Here is a 19,470-nt window from a genome sequence, read left to right as displayed (position 1 = left end):
TTCCCACCCCACCCCCTTCCTCCTCCTCCTCCTCCTCCTCCTCCTCCTCCTCCTCCTCCTCTTCCTCCTCTTCTTCCTCTTCCTTCTCCTCTCTCTCTCCTTCTCTCTCTCTCTCTCTCTCTCTCTCTCTCTCTCTCTCTCTCTCTCTCTTCTCTGTGTCTCTCTTTGTGTCTCTATGCGTCTCTGTCTCCCTCTCACTCTCTCTTTGTCTCTCTTCTCTCTCTCTCTCTCTCTCTCTCTCTCTCTCTCTCTTCTCTGTGTCTCTCTTTGTGTCTCTATGCGTCTCTGTCTCCCTCTCACTCTCTCTTTGTCTCTGTCTCTCTTCTCTGTCTCTCTGTCTCTCTCTGTCTCTCTCTGTCTCTCTCTGTCTCTCTCTGTCTCTCTCTCTGTCTCTCTCTCTCTCTCTCTCTCTCTCTCTCTCTCTCTCTCTCTCTCTCTTTTTCTCTCTCTCTTTCCCCTCCCCCTTTCTCCTCTCTCTCCCCTTTCTTCTCCTCCCCTTTCCCCATCCTCTACTGGTTTTAGAGTTGTCAAATGCGTATCGAGAAAAAGCCTATAGGTATTTTTTAAAAGTTGCAGTTTCAGCTCAGTCACTCATGCTTGTGACAGATGTCCCAATCTTAGGGATTTTCAGGGGAGAAAGATGCCACTCAAAAAAAAAAAAAGATCTTGAAGCAAATTTAGACAAGATCCCTCTTTTTCCCCTAGACAGTACAATAGTTCCCCAAACCCCTACCTAATTCCTTCTTCTATCCTCCTGCCTAGCTAGAGGAATAAAAAAGCGGAGACCAAACTCTTCGTTCTATTAATGAATGGTTTGGAGGGCGGCACCCGCCCTGCCGTTTAATCAATGGAAGATGTGACTCGGCATAGCCCGGCTTCTCCATCAGGGGGCGCCGCGGATCGCTACAAAGTAGGAGATGATTCCTAGACATCTAGGTTTGCTAAATGCGATAGCGGAGAGGAGGGGCAGATCTGCCGCTGCGCCCCGCCTCCTCCCTCCAGCCCTAGGAGGAAGGCAGGGATTTCACACAGCCCATTCATTTGTCAGCCGTGGGGGAGGGGGAGGGAGGAGAAGCACTGGCCAAAGAGCCCTAGGCAGAGACAGATAGAGGGGGAAGAGAAAGAGAGTGGCAGAGGGAAGAAAAAGAAAGACAAAGAGGAGAGGGAGGAGTCCGTGTGTGTATTTAGGTGTGTGTGTGGAGGGGGAGGGAAGTGCATTGTGAGCTGGAGGGTTCAGGCATCCTGGGCTCAGTCTTAGTTTTTCTCTCTAGTAGCTCCCAGTGTCCCAGGGACATCTCCCTCTTCCCGGTCTCCAGAGTCCGGGTGTGCGCCGAACAGCTGAGTCCCAAAGCAAATAGTTTCAGCTATGACACGTATTTTTCTCTTGCTCTCGCCTTTGCCTATCAGAGTGACCAGTCCACACCCTTTGATAGAAAACGAGTCCAGATTCCCCTACGTAAGAGCACCCGAGCTGAGCTTTTGATTTCGTTATTACGTGGTTTTCTGAACACGACAAGGAGAAACTCCTTGTTAGAGCCTGCCCCTCACCCCGAGCTCCCGACTCACTCTCTCTACGGACTCTTTGACCCAGTAAAAAAAAGTTGCTCAACTTCAGTGCAAAGAAGTGGGAGGGACCAAAGAAAGAAAAGAAGGCAAAGAGAGGGATGCTTCGCAGGGGATGGGGCCCGATCCCAAAGTTCTCGTTAAGATGCAGACTTTGGATTTCCGGTCCACCTTTGTCTAGAGAGCTCACACTGAGTTTGACTGCCGGTGGGTGCAGAGGGGATGCAGAGGGGCAGCGCGCCCCTCACCCCTTTCAGGAGATGCTAGGGAAATTCAACTACAACTCCTGAGACCACCACCACCCCAACCCGCAAATCAGCTTCCCCTGGGGAGAAAAGATCGTTCACAACCTTACTCGATCGGTTCAAGCTGGAGCTTTTTCCCGCCGTCTTCTGGGTCTCTACAGCACTTCAAACCCACCCCCACCCCCATCCCCAAGACATTTCACGCTGCTCCCCTTGCATGCCCGTAGGACAAAAGAACATAGGGGAGCGTGGGGAAAGCTTTCACCCCTACTCCTCCCAAGGCGATGGGGGTAGAAGGAAAGGAGCTTTGCTCCAGTGACCCCTTGATCTCTCTCTACCTTCACCTCCCCTTAAACACCCCAGGTGGCTGAAAGGAGATCGCCTCCTCTTAGCGTCCTGCCACTGCTGCAGCAAGAAAGGAAGGATGCAGGCTCCAGGTCACTTCCCAATCTCTCTTCCAGGAGCTGCTCTGAGAGTGGCTTTCCAGGAACGCAAGAAGCTAACCACAAACCAGGGGCAAAAAGACCCGGTAGCCAGCACTCACTGGAAGATTTCATCTACTTTTCATAGGCAAGAGCTTGGATGTCTGATTCCCCAAATAGCCTATGTATTGAAACAGGTTTTGTTTTTGTTTTTTTAAATCACGGTGTAGTCACACCTCCCTAGAGTTTCAAAATCCAATTCCTTTGAGAGTGGTCTTTCACACCCCCTCTCCCCCAATTCTTTCAATCTTTCTCTCCCTTCCCACCCTGTTTTCTTTGTCCCGCTCTTTTCAGCACCACAGTTCCATCTGTATTTCTAACCATTGTATTTCTCTTGCAAAATGCACTTTTAAAAGTTACCTGCAATCAATCTGTTCAAGGAAAATTGTGCTTTCCCCTAACTTAATCTAAAAGCCGCTACTTTTATTTGGTTTGGGGGAAAGACTGACACAAATAGCTATGTCCTCCTTTTTTTTTAAGCCCGCAAGTGATTCCTAGCAGCCAATTTTCTTAAAAGAAAGGGGGGGGGGGGAGAACAAAAGAGACATAATTACCTTAAAGGTGGCTGACTGCAGAGTTTGGGGGGCAGAAAAGGAAAAAAAAAGAAAGAAAAAAAATCCCAGTGTAGTGCTGAGGTTATTCCAGAGTTGCTCGTGGTCACACGAAGCAGTAAATCCCTTGATTAATGCTCAAAAAAGCCTTGCAGGAGATGCTGAATCCTGGAGGGTTCCTTGCTCCCAGAGCCTGCTGGAGAGCACCTGATTCTGAGCGTCTGCGCCCGAGAGGAGTTCCTCCTCGAAGAGGCTCTCAGTCAGCTTCGCCTGCAAGTTCAAATGCGGGCTGTGACACCCATCATTATTATATCATTGTACCGTCAGCGCTGAGGAGGAGACTCAACTCGAGTAGAAAGAGGAGGAGGAGGAAGGAGAGGAGGAGGGTTCATTCACAGGCTCCAGAAGAGCTTTGCAGACACAGTCACAAGAGCCCAGGTCTTCTGGAAATTAGGCTGAAGGAGCAGGACAGGCAGCTCCAGGCTCTTGCAGCAGGGGCCGCCTGCCTTCCCAGGCACTCCCACCTCTCCCAGTTTCTTCTTGACAAGAAGTACCAATAGGCTTGGGGAAAGAACAGCGCTTCTCATTCAACAACTTAGTGAAACATCTTGCTTTGCACAGGAGGGGGAAAAAAACTTCTAGCTTCTCTCACTAAAGCCTTCCCCCCACTGCCTAAGAGCCGTTCTGTTCCGGAGCTAGATTCCTCTAAAAGCTGTTGTAGGATATGTAGTAGAAAAATGAACTGGTCATTTTTGCTTTGGAGAAGTAAGACTGTTGAATAGAAAAGAACTTGGTTACAGTGTGTTTACACTACAACAAAATCTGACTGCATGTCCCATCTGTGGAAAGTGTCAGGCTTCTGGCTCCCGCCAACCCTAAAGGAACTCTTAGAAACTGATTATATGAAAAGGAAACGGGGGTGGGGGGCGGTGGGGGAGAGAGAGAGAGAGAGAGAGAGAGAGAGAGAGAGAGAGAGAGAGAGAGCTTAATTGTTAATGTTGCAATCTCAGAAAGTAATGTAAACCCATATTGAGATTTCTTGAAGCAAATCTCATATAGGATTCAGCTTAAATACAATTTTTCTCTTTCTCAAAAACACACACACAACCCCATTTGTGTTTACTGACTGTTTTGCTTATATTTTTAGAGAGTTAATTCATTATGTATGATGTGATCAATGCTTTTCCTTATTTTCAGAGAATGTGCTGAAATTTAAGCAATTCCTTTATATACAGCCAATTCTGCAAAAGAAAAGATTTATATTAGGAGGCAACACCATCATTCCCATCTAAAAATAGACCAAATACAGTTTGAAAAAAATGATCAAATATCATTTGACATATTGAGTTAGAGAACTTGGGAAATGTGGAGTTTGGATTTTCACCCCTTTTGTTTGAACCCAGTTCTGAATTAATGTAACCCTGCATCCATAAGCTTGAGCCAAGGTAGAACCAGGAATATTAGAGTCAATGGCAAAAGTCCCTTTTGCATTTATGTCTCTTTGTGCTGTGTGCTGCTGCATTTACTATGCTATTGGAGTCATTCATCCTCCATTCTGAGGCCCTAGTTAGAAAACCATATCAACAGCAATACCTCAGCCCAGTGGTGATTAAAGGAGAAAGTTTCAGTTTTCACTCTGAATTTCCTTGCTTCTGTTGGTTTAAGCCAACACTTTAACCTTTTGATAACAGATTTTCTGTGTGTTCATATTTATAAGCATGCCTTTTGATTGCTTTCTGGATACCTGACTATATATTTTAAAAATCTGAAAAACTTAAGAGATAAACCCATACAAGATTTGCCAAGAAAATTCCAAGTCTCAAGATGTACTTGTTTCCTTTGTTTCTAATATATCAACTTGTGAGACATGGGTATCTATCAATTGTGTATGTGTTTTTCCACCACACTGACTTTCCTGGTACAGCTGATAGATGAATGAAAGCATTATACTAGTGTTCTTAATGTTTAGTTTTTATAGTATTATATGATACTTCATTACTACAGAATTCAATGGGCTTTACAAGCAAAAGAAGCATCTCCAACTACACAAAAGAAAACTAAATGAAGTGAATGGCTGGATAGAATTTGCTATTTCTAAAATGCAATTAGGAGTCATCATCAAGGGGTCATTAAGATTATCACAGATGGTGATTCTGGCTGCAAATGATTGAATATTATCAGTCAGACATCTTTTAGACCCTAGTCTACATTTTTGTGTAAACATGTCTTTAGCTCTTTTGCCTATAAGTTAGCTCAAATCCCACCTTCTCCAAGAGCACCCATACCACCCCTTGAAGGCACTGTTCGTGCCTTCCCTCTAAGACTACCTCCTGTTTATACTGTATATATCTTATATGTACGTAATTGCTTGTATGTGGTCTCTGCCATTAGAATGTGAGCTTCTTGAGAGCAAGGACCATATTTTTGCTTTTCTTTGATTCCCAATGCTTGGCAAAGTGCCTGGCACATAGTAGGCACTTAATAAAGGCTTCTTGACTGACATAAGAAGTGCTTAATAAATGCTTGTTGATAATTACCTTCATATAGATGACAAACTCTGGACCACTAATACAGAACAAAGTCATTTTCTTTAATAACTATTAACAGGGAGAACAGGGATCACACCTCATTTTGCTGTGTGGTGACAAAAATCATATTTACTGCCTTTCCTTTTATTCAAAATTAATTCTTTAGAAGACTAAGCAGTTAGTCGAGGCTGCCAAATAATTGAAATAAAATGGCATAGTTTTCTTCAGTGGTTTCTTAAACTTGAAGATAGATTTTCTACATACAATAGAGAAAGCAAAGAGAATTATTTTCTAAATCATATACTTCTACAATGCAGACATATTGAGTTAGAAGTCAGTTTGGAGGCTGTGGAATCCAATACTCTCATTTCACAGATGAAGAAACTGAGTCTCAGAGATCTTAAGCAATTTGCCTAAGGTCACATGGGTAATAAGTGGAAAAACCAGAATTCAAACTCTTCTCTCTCTTATCTTAACTCCCTGTCCTTTCTGTTTCCGTGATCCCATGAGTCCTATTAGATTCATAGTGAAATAAAAGCACAGTATGAAAAACCTATTAGGCACACTGTTTGGTCAAGGTCAGTTTCTAAACTCTATATGCAGTATCATCATTTCTACACGTGACTTTTGATAAGGATTTTTTTCTTAATTAAGAGCAGAGATTACTGTCTATCTCTGGTGAAGATGTTTTCTTAATTTGAAAATAGCTTTGTGCAGTTTTTGTAACAGAAGTCCCTTATACCTCATTTAATTACATGAGTGCACTTTCAACTCATGTCCTTACGCTGGAGCTATCTTTTATGTAAACCACAGGGTCTCAGATGTGGATAGCCAGTGCAAGATCTTCATTCATAGAGCTAGTGTCTACATGAAACCACAAACCAGAGGCCACCCCTTTCCTCCTTGCCTCGGTCTTACTCAGAAAATAGGTTGAGTAAAGCAGGCAGTCAATGATTTGGAGAAGCAGGGTGTGGGCTGCAGGTGGAGCTCGATGGAACTGCATCTGATGGCTCCTTATGCTTCCCTCTTTCTGTGGTTCTTGATGATAGCACTTCAATCTCACCCATTTTTCCCCTTGATTAAATTATCCTAAAGAACTATTCTAAGACATGTTATTGTTTCTTCTGCAGTGGAGCTGTTGGAAGAGCCAGGATTCTAAGCCCATGTGCATTAGGAGAAGAAAGACACCTCATTTCAAGTGTTTAACATCCTGGTGGTAGCTGTACTGGTAGGTGTTTAATAAGTTCTTGCTGATTGATTGATAGCTCCAGGGGACAAGATGCTCGGAATGAAAACCTTTTGCTCTAGATGGTCATAGAATCATGCATCTAGAGCAGAATATTCACTTTAGAGGAAATCTAGTCCACACCTTCATTTTATAGATGAGGGCACCGAGGCCCCGGGCGGGGTTAAATGACTTTTCCAATGTCCCAGAGGTAGTCAGGTCCTCTGATTCCAGAGCCAGTCCTCTTTTCTACTTTACCACAAGGCTCCACATGAGTACCTTGCTACCTAGGGGGAAAAATAAAGTCATTAGAAAAAAGGAAGTCATCATTTTAAGACCTCACCATTAAATTGGTAAACTGTTTGGAGATATCTTGTCCTGTTCTCCAAATCCTCCTGGTTCCTTAGGATCGACCACTCAAGTATGTATCAGTAATACACATTTATACACTCGTATCCATATAAACAGAAAGAAGTTAATACAGATTCTTTGTTGACTTGTTTATCATAAAATAAAGAAATACTACAAGGAGTACAGGGTGATAACAAGTATCTCATGGTCTCAAGAATGAAATCTATAACTTGGAAAAATGAACACAAACAAGTTACTTTGGAAAACAATGAGGACTGTTGTGCCATAATAATAAAAGAGTTGGTAGCTGGCAAGACCTGCATGAAATGATGCAGAGTAAAGTGAGCAGAACCAGGAGAACAATTTATGTAAGAACACTAACATCGAACAGACAAATAGACTTTGAAAGACTTAAGAGCTCCAATCCATGCAATGACCAATCATAATTCCAGAGGACCAATGATGAAGCTTGCTACCCAACTCCTGACAGAGAAGTAAAGGATAGATTTTTGAACGTGACAAATAACAGGAGTTTCTGTGTCTTGACTAAGCATATTTGTTACAAGGGCTTTAGCCCCTCTTTTCTTACTGGGAGCATCAGGGCTGGGATGGTGAAGGGAATAGAAAGTAAAATTTTGCTCATTAAAAAATGAAACTGCAGCTTATTTTTCTCAAAAATAGGGTGCAGATTATTAGAGCATTCAAAAAATTGAAATGTCACACTAAAATATTTCATCCAACAAAATCTTTTCCTGCGTCATCAAGTTTCCTTCTCCTATCTGTTCAGGGCTTTCCAGAACTTAACGGGAAGTCTGTCCACATCACAGCAGATTTGTGCTAGCAAGAGCCAAGTTAAAACATGAAGTAATGTGAAAGACTGGGCATTGAAAAGGGGATGACTTCATCTGGGCTAAGCGAGGCAATGTGAGCCTCTCTACACAGCAGCCAGGCTCCTAAAGTAATCCATACCCGCCTCATTTTGCTGCGTGGTGAGTAACGTCAGAAAGCTTCCCATTTTTGACTGTGCCAAAAAAGAAAAAATAAATCAATAAGACCAAATTGGAAGAAAAAGAATCAACCTTTACGCGCTCCACCCGATTCCTCTTCCAAACTCTGACATTTTTTCTCCTTTAAATGTAGGTGATGATCTCCAAGCTTCTGTCTGAGTGAGCTGGAATTGTCACTGTGGTGCCTCCCTTCTGAACGCAAGGAAGCAGCAGAGATCTTAAAACAGAGGAACAGGAGCTTTACAGAGGACGAGGAAGAGGAAGAGGTTCTAGGGAGCTTAGTGTTTGTTATAGCTGCTTATTCAAATCACTGCCATTAAAGTACAGGGAGATTTATGTATGTCTTAATGAAAGCAACTGCTGCACTGACTGAAAATAAGAGATTTGGGGATTTTTAGTTAAAAAGCATGGTGTGCAAAGAGGGAAGGTAAAGACTGAAACAAATATCAAAACCTCTACATAGTGGGTTCAATTTATCTGTTATTCATTCTATAGTAAAGCTCTACCAACCATTGAGGAAGTTCAGGAAAGCTGTTGGATTCTAGACAGAAATTCACCTTTTAATTCATCGACAAATGACATTTTAGCTCTATTTAGATGCGAGGTTCAGAATCTCACAACTAGATAAAACTTTAGTCTTGCAATTCATACAGAAAGTCATCTATCTATCTGGTAGAACTAGCCAAGTAAAAGAGGCCAAATAAGAGGTGTGGTTGTCTGCAAAATGTAGCAGGCACTTCATCCAGTCCCTTATCCATTCTACTTTATTATCTCTGTCTGTGACTTTGTAGGATCAATGATGGCATGATCTTGGTATAATAAATACAAAGGAACATATGTTTCTTAGTGGTGCTTCCTTTTTATAATTCAATAGATCTCTGACTTCTATCAGTGTGGATACTTTCCCCATGGGAAAAGATAAACTCTTCTGTTTAGCTTTTAATGCCGTATACAACCTGGCCCCAGTCTATCTTTCTAGCCTCATTTGATATTATTCTCCCTCCAGCACTCTGCAATCCAGTCAAAATGGCCTTCCTTCTGTCCTTCATGACATTACATCACCCATCTCCTGTTCATTTTCACTGGCCATTCCACATTCCTTGAAAGTACTCACTACCTATCTCCCCACCTCAGATCCCTTCTTTTTTTCCTTTAAGATATTAGCTTCTGCATCAAGCCTTTTTTGATTCCCCCCCCAAAAAAAGAGGGCTAGTGCCCTCCATCCCCTACTACCTCACATTTAACTGTTTTGTATATATTTGTGTTATTAACTTTTTATTTATTCTGTATATATTTTATATGTAATTGTTCCCTCCTTACGCACTCACTCCCGATCCTACACTCACTCCCAATCCACCCCAAGCCTCATCGCCACCATGTCCATGTAAATTCCTTTCAAGTAGAGATTACTTCATTCTTTGTATCACCAATGCCTAGGATAGAGTCTGGTGTATAGTAGGTTTTTAACAAATACTTGAGGACTAATAGTCAATTGATTCAAGATCTCTTATCCCATCTCTTGTCCCATTTTTTTATCCCAATTCTTGTCCATGTCTGCCCATGGAGGATTTATCCAATGCATTGGGGTTCTTCTCCTCACACACATAATATTTTGTGGATACCAATACCTCATTCAGGTTGTCTCAGAAGCACAGAATCTCAGAGTCAAAGGTGAATTTAGAGACCATCTAGTTCTACTTGGCAAAGCATCATCCCTTTGGGGGTGACCCTTTCCTAAGGGAAGAGTTTAGAGGGGAAAGAAGAAGGCCTAGAACAGGCTCTTGGGGAACAACCACAGAAAGGGGTCATGATATAGAAAACAAGCTGGCCAGTTATTCTGAAAAGGAGAGGTCTTACAGATGCGAGGATAATCAGGAAAGAGTCGTGTCACAAAAACCTAAGGATGTTTTTCTCAATTAAATTGCATCTTATTAGATTTAGTCCAATATTCCAGCTTGTCAAGATCTTTTCAACATGCTAATTACCCCTTCTAGCTTCATGTCATCCTCAGCTTTTATAAACATGCCTTCTATAGCTTTATCCAAGTAATCAATATAAATGTTGAATGGCATGGGGCTATGGCCAAATCCCTGACTGGAGCACTCCTACAGATCCCCTTCTACAGTGACGTTAATACACTAATTACTTTGGGGTTCTTCTCTTTCAACCATTTGAAAATTCACCTACTTGTGTTGCCATCTAGTCAAGATTTCTCCTTATCCACAAGGACAGCACAAAAGGCTCTGCCAAATGCTTAGATGATGTCTAAGTAAACAATATCTACAGCATCTTCCTGCTCCAACAGGTTGCTAGTCATTGAGGCTGCTAAACAGCTCAATGAATGGAGCACTAGGCCTGGAGTCAGGAAGATCTGAGTTCAAATTTATCCTTGGACGCCATAGTTGTGTGACCCATGGCAAATCTGTCTACCTCAGTTTCCTCAACTGTAAAATGGGGAACATAATTGCACCTACCTCCCAGGGTTTGTTGGGAGGATCAACTGAGATGATATTTGAAAAGTACTTATCACAGTGCCTGGCACATAGTAGGCCTTTAATAAATGCTTATTGCTTTCCTTCTCTTCCCTACCTTTGGCATTTCCTGCCCAAGAATAAAGTGAGATCAATCTGGCATGACTCATTCTTAGTAAAGCTATGTGGCCCTTTTTTTAGATGACTTTTCTCGATGTTTACTAACCATATTTTTTAAAAGACAGAATTTTGCCATGATTATACTTAAGCTAATCAGCTTATATAGTTTGCATTCTACTACCTCCTCATTTTTGAAAGTCAGGATTTTTTTTGACTTTCTCTGAATCTGAAATCCCTCTCCCATTCTCCACAATTTTTCAGAGGTTGTCAAAAGTGACTCAGCAATCGTATCCATCACTTCTTTGATTACCCTGGAAATATAGCTAATCTAGACCGGGTGACAGGAACAAGTTTATTGTTCAATCATTTTAGTCATGTCCAACTCTCTGTGACCTCATTTAAGGTTTTCTTGAGAAAGACACTGGAGTGGTTTGTCATTTCCTTCTCCAGCTCATTTTACAGATAAGGAACTGAAGCAAACACTGTTAAGGGAATTGACCAGGATCACACAGCTAGGAAATAACCGAGGTCAAATTTAAACTCATGAAGATGAGTCTTCCTGATTCCAAGCCCAGTGCTCTAACCACTTTGCCACCTAGCTGCCTTATACAAAGGACAAATACATACTTTCTTATATTCTCCTTACTTATTTTAATTTTCAATTCCCTAATAGCCAGTTTTGTTCTATCCTTCCAGTTTAATCATTCTTCTTGGCAGAGAAGATTGAAGCAAAGTAAGACCTCAACCTTTGTGCTCTCTCTCTGTCTCTCACTCTCTCTGTCTCTCTTTCTCTGTCTCTCTGTCTCTGTGTCTGTCTCTCTGTCTCTGTCTCTCTGTCTCTCTCTGTCTCTCTTTCCCTCCTTCCTTCCTTCTCTCTCTCTCTCTCTCTCTCTCTCCCCACCCCCACTGGATAACATTTATAAAGTGTTTAGCACATTCTTAATAAGTGTTTGTTAACTTCACTTTCCTTCTCCTTCCTTTCCCATCCCATCCACCCTGAGCAGCAGACCTAATCCTTTGTCCATCCATTATCCCTCATTCCATCTACATAACCAGCCCCCAAACAAATAAGAAGTATACAATTTTTAAACTATGTATAAACATAAATTTTATTGTGACTATTTTAAATGTGAGATCTTATCTCAATAGCTGAGTTGACAAACTATTAGAGGAGCAAAATCACTCTCATATGTGTATATTCTTGCAAAAGCATTTAATAATGAAACTGGGTGGACCACAAAAAAGTGAATAGGAAGAGATATGCCAGTATTTTTATCATTTGTGATAATGAATCCATGACTTTAGACTCTAACATTTCAATATGTAACGCAGAAGCGAGGATGTAGAAATGTTAGTCGAGAAAAGTGAAGTTAGGAAAATCTGAACAAATAAGTTCATTATGAAGAAAAGTAATCAAGGCCATGATTTTAAAGGTATGGGGGATTAATTTTCAAGAGACCTCAAAAAAAGAACATTCCAAAAGAATAGAAAAAAATATAGATTATGAATATCAGAAAGGTAATTTAAAAAATCAGTAACTAACAACACATATGCCTCTTTCTTTCCCTGTAAATTTGTGTAAGAATGTTCTATGTGTGCATCAAGTACATCCTTAATTAAAATGTAGGAAAAGAACAGACTAATTTTCACTGATGATTAAATACAGCAGACTAGATTGAATCAACACTTTTGACTACAAAATCTCATTGTATTCAATGTTTGTTGTTTTAAAATATATATAATCTATATATACATACATACATACATATATATATATATATATATATATATATATATATATATTTGAGCTTCTTTTACCAAGGTGTTTGTTTTCCCACAAAAATGATAAAGTCATACAAGTTAGACATGTAAAGTGATGGCTATGAATCTTAGAACACTAGGCAATGTGAAACGAGACTACTGAATTTGGATCACTGGACTTGAGTTCAAATCCTGGCTCTATCAATCAATCAACAAGTATTTATTAAATGTCTACTACGTGCCAGGCACCACTAGGCATTATGGATACAAAACAAAGACTGAAACAATCTCTTTGCAAAGAGTTCAAGTTTAAATGGGGAGGAGGGATAACAAATATATTGAAAAAATATATACAACAAAACATAAAGTAAATACAGACTATTTAAATACAAGATAGTTTGAGAGGGAGTTTGGGGAAAATCAGGAAAGACTTCATGCAGAAAATGGGGAGCAGAAGGGACCAAAATCTACCATTGTGTGGTGTCTGATGTGATGGTGTGAGGTAGAGCCATGGATAGAACATTGAAATTAGAGTCAGAAAGTCTTGAGTTTTAACGTTGCTTCAGACATTTACTAGCTGTATGACCTCAGCCAAGGTACTTCATTTCCAGAGTTAATTCCTTCATCTGTTAAAAAAAAAAAGGAGCGGGGGATGACTTGACAAGTCCTAAGATTTCTTCCAGCTCCAAATCTTTAGGAAAGATACACTCTTCCTCCTAATATAGGATTCTATGTTAGGAGGAAGAGTGTACCTTTCCTGAATTTCAACCACAGAAGGGGGAGATTAAGAACTACTTGTAGTTTTCAGTTCTGTCTTTGTGAATATAATCATTTGCATTCATTCAGATGGAGATTGTACGTCCATATTTACATGTGCATGAGCAAATGCAGTAATTGCACTTCAAACGACCCCCCCCCCCCCCCCCCCCCGGTGTACTCATAATTACCTGATTTGTGAACCAAATCTATGGTCTGACAATGGAAACAGGTACACTGAGAGTATGAGTCTCCGCTCTCCATTTGGAGGTCCATATGACCCAAAACATCTAGAGAAGTTTTCTAAAAGAGAGAGGAAAGATTCCAAAAGGCTGCAGCTCTCTTTTGTTAATATCCCTTTGTGCTTATTGACTGAGAAGTGATTTAACGGTACAACTTAATAATATTGACAATGACTAGAATGTATATAATATTTTCAGGTTTGGAAAGTGCCTCACAAATATTAAAGCAAGCCTGGGAGATAAGTACTATTATTATCCGCATTTTATAAATAAGGAAATTGAAACAGATCAAGGTTAAGTGACTTGCCCTAGGTTTCCCCATGCTAGTAAGTGTCCAAGACAGAATCTGAACTCAGGTCTTCCTGACCCCTCACCAGAGCCTGGATACTTCTTTTTTACTGCTACATTCCCCACCAGAGTAATTGAGTTTTGTTATTTTTCTTAAAAGACTCAAGAGACATGTTCTTTAAAGCAAACCTACATTCAAGTTCTAATGCACAAAGAGCCCACCATTCAATGATTCAAATTCTCACTTATTTGTAGAATAAAGTACCAGAGAAAATTGAACATCTGTAAAACAAACATTATGTTAAAAGTTTTTTTCTTTAATTCTGCTGAGACTAAAATGGTTTTATTAGAATTTTGCAAATGACATAATGAAGACAATAGATTAAAACTGGAAAAATCTCAAAGATCATAGAGTCTAGCCCCATCATTTTGCACATATGGGAACTGAGGACCAGGATAGTGACCTAGTTAATGGCATGAGTGGAATTGGAACTTAATTCTCCTTCCTCCCAATTCAGTGCTCTATCACAGGACACAGCCTCTCCATCACTGAAAATATTTTCATTAGCACAAAGAGCTCTTAAAAAATCAATCTTTTCTCCATTAGAACGAGTTATTAAAGCTAAGCTTTCCAATAAAAACAGGAGTGAGCTGTGTGATAGATAAGTAAGTAAAGGGAGGCAGCAGGGCCCATAACACCTATGGAGTCCCAGGTTGAAATGCCAAAGGCTTTCCTGATTCTCTCTAATTCATTTCCTGCAGTATAATCTGGAATTAAGGAAAAAAATTTAAGTACCTACTGTGTGTTAGGAACTGGGCTAAATGCTAAGGATACCAGGACGAAAAATGTAAAAGAGCTCCTGTCCTCAAGGGGTTTGTGTTCTACAGAAAAGGGGATGATCCTATCTGCCATCTTAGGCATTGCTTCTATCTAAAATGTTTAGTAGATATCTTAGACTATCCATAATTGTAAAACACCTTTTTGAATTTGAAATACCTATGCAAATACTAATTAAAAGGAGTTTTGCATCGAACAATTTAAAAGATTAAATTTCTCTGGTGGAAAAAAGAGCATGAAACCATGGCAAGAATTCATTTGGTAAAAGTTAATGAAAGAACTTGGTCCTGACTCTTTTTCTTTTGCAGTCCAGACCCACCACGCATCTCTCCATTGCCCTTTGTGTCACTTGCAATCATATATACATATGTATATGCAAGTCTTGCACAGGACATGGGCTAGATATATTGAGATACACAGGAGGCAAACATTACCCTTTTACAGCCTACATGGTATGTATACTTTTGTATAGATACATAACTACACATGTATTATTATACATTTATTCTAGGGTATCTTATAAAAATACTGTGTTATAATGCTTGCATCTTTAATAGATATGTGTAAATACATGCATACATACTAATGCTGGTTTTTCAACACTGTGTAATTTTTCCAGTCTAGGTACCTTCTCCACTAAAATCTGTCATAACCACTCCATGATTAAATAGTTGATCCTAGAAAGCTGCTGTAGCCAAAGAATTCATGACCTTCTAGCCCAGCAGTTCTCAAAGTACGGTCAGGGGAACTTAGGGGTCCCTGAAACCCTTTCAGATGGTCTTTGGGGTCACAACCACTTTCAAAATAATACTAAGATGTTTAAATTTCTAATATAGTGAATATTGATAGATATAAACAAAAATTCATGGAGGGGAGGAAGAGTATAATGGGGTCTCAAGACCAAAAAGCTCAAGAACCACTTTTCTGGCCAATCTGGTCTTGAATTTCTCTGAAGTGAGACTGGCTGGTCCTCAGACAATGGACATAAAGTCTATCACAGAACTTATGCTAGAGGAGTCTTACCAGCTTGGTAGCCCATGAACCTATCAATCAATCAGAAGCCATTTATTAAGTGCCAAGGCTTATGATTGCTTGACTTTGACTTATAAGGTGGCACAGAGAATAGAACACTGGGCCTGGAGTCAGAAAGACTAGAGTTCAAATCCAGCTTCAAACACTTATTAGCTATGTGGTCGTGGGCAAGTCATTTAAACTCCATCTCACTTCCTACATCTATAAAATGGGATAATAATAGCATCTACCTTACAGAGTTGTTGTGAGGATCAAACAAGATAATATTTATAAATTTGTAAACATTTGCAAATCTTAAAGCATTATATAAACTACTACTATTAATGAGGTATTTTTTTTTGTTCAGTAATTTTTCAGTCATGCCCAACTCTTTGTGACCCCATTTGGGGTTTTTGTGGCAAAGGTACTGGAGTTGTTTCCCATTTTCTTCTCCAGCTCATTTTAGAGATTGTTATTAACTACTATTTTTAACCCATGATGATACATTGAGGTAGTACTTTATTGGAGGATATATGTACGTATACATGTATTTATATATACATGTATTTATATACCCACACAATACATATGTGTATATTTAAGTGTGAATATAAACACAGACATGCTATTTAAATATATATATATATATATATACATACATATACATATACATATATATATATATATATATATATATACACACACACACACACACACACACACACACAATGTTTTCCTCTGACTTTTGTTGGTATTGGGAATTCTCAGTGGGGAAAATCCCTTAACAATGGCAGCTTGGCAACTTTTCTACAATTTATATTCCTAAAGGACATGTATATGTGCATATATATGCGTATTTACCTGCAAAGCATATCCCATCTGAATGCAGGAATAAGCCTCTTGTCATAAAACAAAGCTAGAAATAAAAAAAAGAATACCACTAACTCCACCATATTTATAAACAAGGTGAACAGGGCTATAGATACATTCATATAAATACACATGCATCTATAGTTCTCTGTGCCACTTCTACATCCTAAAATTGGATCCATTTAGCAAGACCAGGATACCCTATTGAGTAGTTGGAACAGAATTTTAAAAGAATGAGGGCATTGTAACTTTCCAGGGGAGCTGCTTGTGTTTGGATAGGACGCCACTTTTTTTTCTCCACTGAGTTAAAACAGAACAGGACCCAGGCTGCCCCTGCCCCCATTCCAGTCCCAAACAATGAAGAGTGGGAGGCAGAGAGACTTATCACATTCAAGTGGCCTCAGACTTCCCTAAGTGCCCTGTAAATCCTTGCTATCCTGGACATCCTGATAAACTCTGGTCTGGAAACATATTATTTTGGTTTTGATAATGTGGCTTCTACATCATTCAACTTTTCTGTAATAGCACAATAATCAATTGGGGTTTTGTTCATTTGCTCTGACTCAATAAAGGTTCTTCTTTCTAGTTCTTTGCCCACCCACCTTCATGTAGCACAGTTAGGGTCAGATCAGCCTTGTATATGGGTCTCCACTGACAGAAGATTCCTTAAAAGTAGTACAGTCAGATTTTTCTTAATACCTTTTCCCTAGGCTCCCAGACCCCTATCAGTCTCTGAGGCAGTCATAATAAACATGCATCAGGGCCTCAAGAACTTAAGGAAATCCTGATCTCTTTTTCTTCAAAAAAAATTATTGTCCATGGAAGTTTCTCCTAACTTAAGTTGGTGTTTATAAATTGGCCCAACAAACTATAGAAATAAAATTGAGAAGACAACCAACACAATCTAGCCTCTGTTCATATAGCACCACAAATTATAGACTTTTTTCTTTCCTAGCAAACATTTCTGAAGATTTTCTTTAAGGAAGGTGGAGCCTTAAGAACTCTAAATTCTAATGCTTTTACCAAAATTGCTTCATCTTATTAATTGAAAGGAAAATTACATTCAGGAGCTACATTTAACTTTGAGGTTATGAGAAAAGCAAGGTATTCAACATTTATCCCAATCAAAATAATTTTATTCTGTCTTCATAAGTAATTCAACAATTCAATTAAACATGAATTTATTGATTGCTGATATTGTGCAAGGCACTCTACTCGGTGCTAGGAATAAAAAAACCAACTCCCACAATGCCTGTCTTCAAGGAGCTTACTGTCTATAAGGATGTCATATACTGGAAATAAAATGATACATCAGAGAGAACACAGGCTTTGTCAGTTATTCCTACTTCCTTTAGATTGTTTACTGGGAAATACAACTTTTTCTCATTTAGACAATAATATACCATGACATTAAGGTAACAGTCTACATTGGCTCCCAGCTATTCCAATCCACTTTACAAAGCTCACCAAGATACTGACTCCACCTTTTTATCACAAGTAACAGCAATATTGTTCCAGCGATCCCAAGAGAACATTTGCATATTAATTATGCTTTGGAAATATTTGTGCTTCTTTTGAGATGCAAGGTTATGCCTGGTTTCTATGCCAGAAATAGTTTAATTCTTTATCCCACATCATTGTTAAAAAAAAGTTCAGGTACTCTCTCTTAATTGGAAATTTGTTTATGTACAGTAACACCTAAAGTTTAACAATAGGCTAACGTCTAGCATTAGCCTGTATGGCTAAAATACAAGATAAATGAGAAAAACCCACAAGGAGATTTCCCATTGCTCACTTCTGTGCCCTTGAGGTTTGAACGGTTTAATTTACTGGGTCTGTCTGAAAAGGCACAACAAGAAAACAAGGTACAGTGTTGACATACCTCAAGGATATAGGACCACAAGATTTAAAGCTGGAAAAGATCTGACGGCATATCAAGGCCTTATTTTATAGATGAGAAAAATAAAGCTGAGAGAAAGGATCCAATCTAAAGTTAGAAGGGACCTTTTAAGTTATCTGCTCCAACCCCCTAACTTTACAGATGAGGAAACTGAGACACACAGAAAAGGCACAATGGTATGGTCAACTTGGAGGCAGAAGGACCTGGGTTCCAATCCTGCCTCTGACTCAGAATAGCTGTGTGACCCTGGCAAATCACCCCACCCCTATGATCCTGTTTCCTCATTTGTAAAATGAAGGGGTTGGACTAGATGACCTCTAAAGTCCCTCCCAGCTTGAAATCTATGATGCTATGGTTTTCCTAAGGTCACACAAGTCTTAAGTGGCAGAGATAGGATTTGAACCCATTTCCCAAGACTCCAAATCCAGTGTGCTCTCCACCATACCACATTGCCTCCCAAGTGAAGTGACTTGCCTAAGGCCACCCAGGTAGTAAATAGGCATCAAGCCAGATCTTATGACTAAAAATCCATTATTGTTTTTCCTGCACCACAATGGCTGCTTGTTTTTCAGCAGTTTGGTTTTTTTTTAAACTTATAATCTATGTTCAATTTAATAAACACTTTTATTGCCTACTATTTCATTTATATTTTCCAGTAAAGAACTAATTCTGAAAATTACTGACTAAATATTCTGAACTAACTCTGTTTTCTCAGAATGAATACTTTTACTAGAAATTAGTACCATAAAATAATTCTGGTATTTAGTGTGAACAGATCTGAATCAGTGAAATGAATGAATGTATAACACAGATTAGGGCTTCAAAAACTAATGGAAACCCTGGACTCCTTTCCTTCAAAAATCACTGCTTATGGAAGTTTCTCCAACATTAAGTTAATGTTAACAAAGGGCCTCAGCCATCTAAAGAAATAAAATCAGAAATTAGCCCAGGTGATTCTACACTACCTCTGCTTCCAGGGCACTAGACAGGACAGTCTTTTTACTCCTAACCAGAAAAACAAAAACAGGGCAGTGGGGATGGGGATGGAGACAAAAGAGGGAGGAATTTCTTCTCTTTCTAATCAAATGCTTTCTCCTCGCTTGGACTTTGCCTCTGAAGCAACTCAGGACCCCAATTTTAGGGGGCTTTTGTGCTAGCTTACCCAAATCCAAATTTTCTCTCTTCTCCCAGTTATCTCTTAAACCATTCTGTATCCCCTTTCTCCCCTTCCCTACCCCCACACCGCCGCCACTAGTGACCT

At 39.7% G+C, this 19,470-nt stretch overlaps 1 protein-coding gene across 2 annotated transcripts in view; it reads right to left on the bottom strand.

Moving 5' to 3' along the window:
- Positions 1 to 3,127, bottom strand: part of VCAN (versican) — a 135,034-nt gene extending 131,907 nt beyond the window's left edge. Inside the window, exon 1 of one of the 2 annotated variants that reach the window (XM_036765059.1) lies at positions 2,845 to 3,127. The gene's annotated coding sequence lies outside the window, so the exon portion shown is untranslated. The remainder of the gene's footprint in view (positions 1 to 2,844) is intronic. The other variant, XM_036765057.1, reaches the window with a different exon arrangement.
- Positions 3,128 to 19,470: the final 16,343 nt, after the last annotated feature.

Source organism: Trichosurus vulpecula, chromosome 1 (genome assembly GCF_011100635.1).
Source record: "Trichosurus vulpecula isolate mTriVul1 chromosome 1, mTriVul1.pri, whole genome shotgun sequence".
Classification (NCBI taxonomy): domain Eukaryota; kingdom Metazoa; phylum Chordata; class Mammalia; order Diprotodontia; family Phalangeridae; genus Trichosurus; species Trichosurus vulpecula.
The sequence above is the reverse complement of the archived record's forward strand: the minus strand, read 5'-3'. Positions and strand labels throughout refer to the sequence as shown.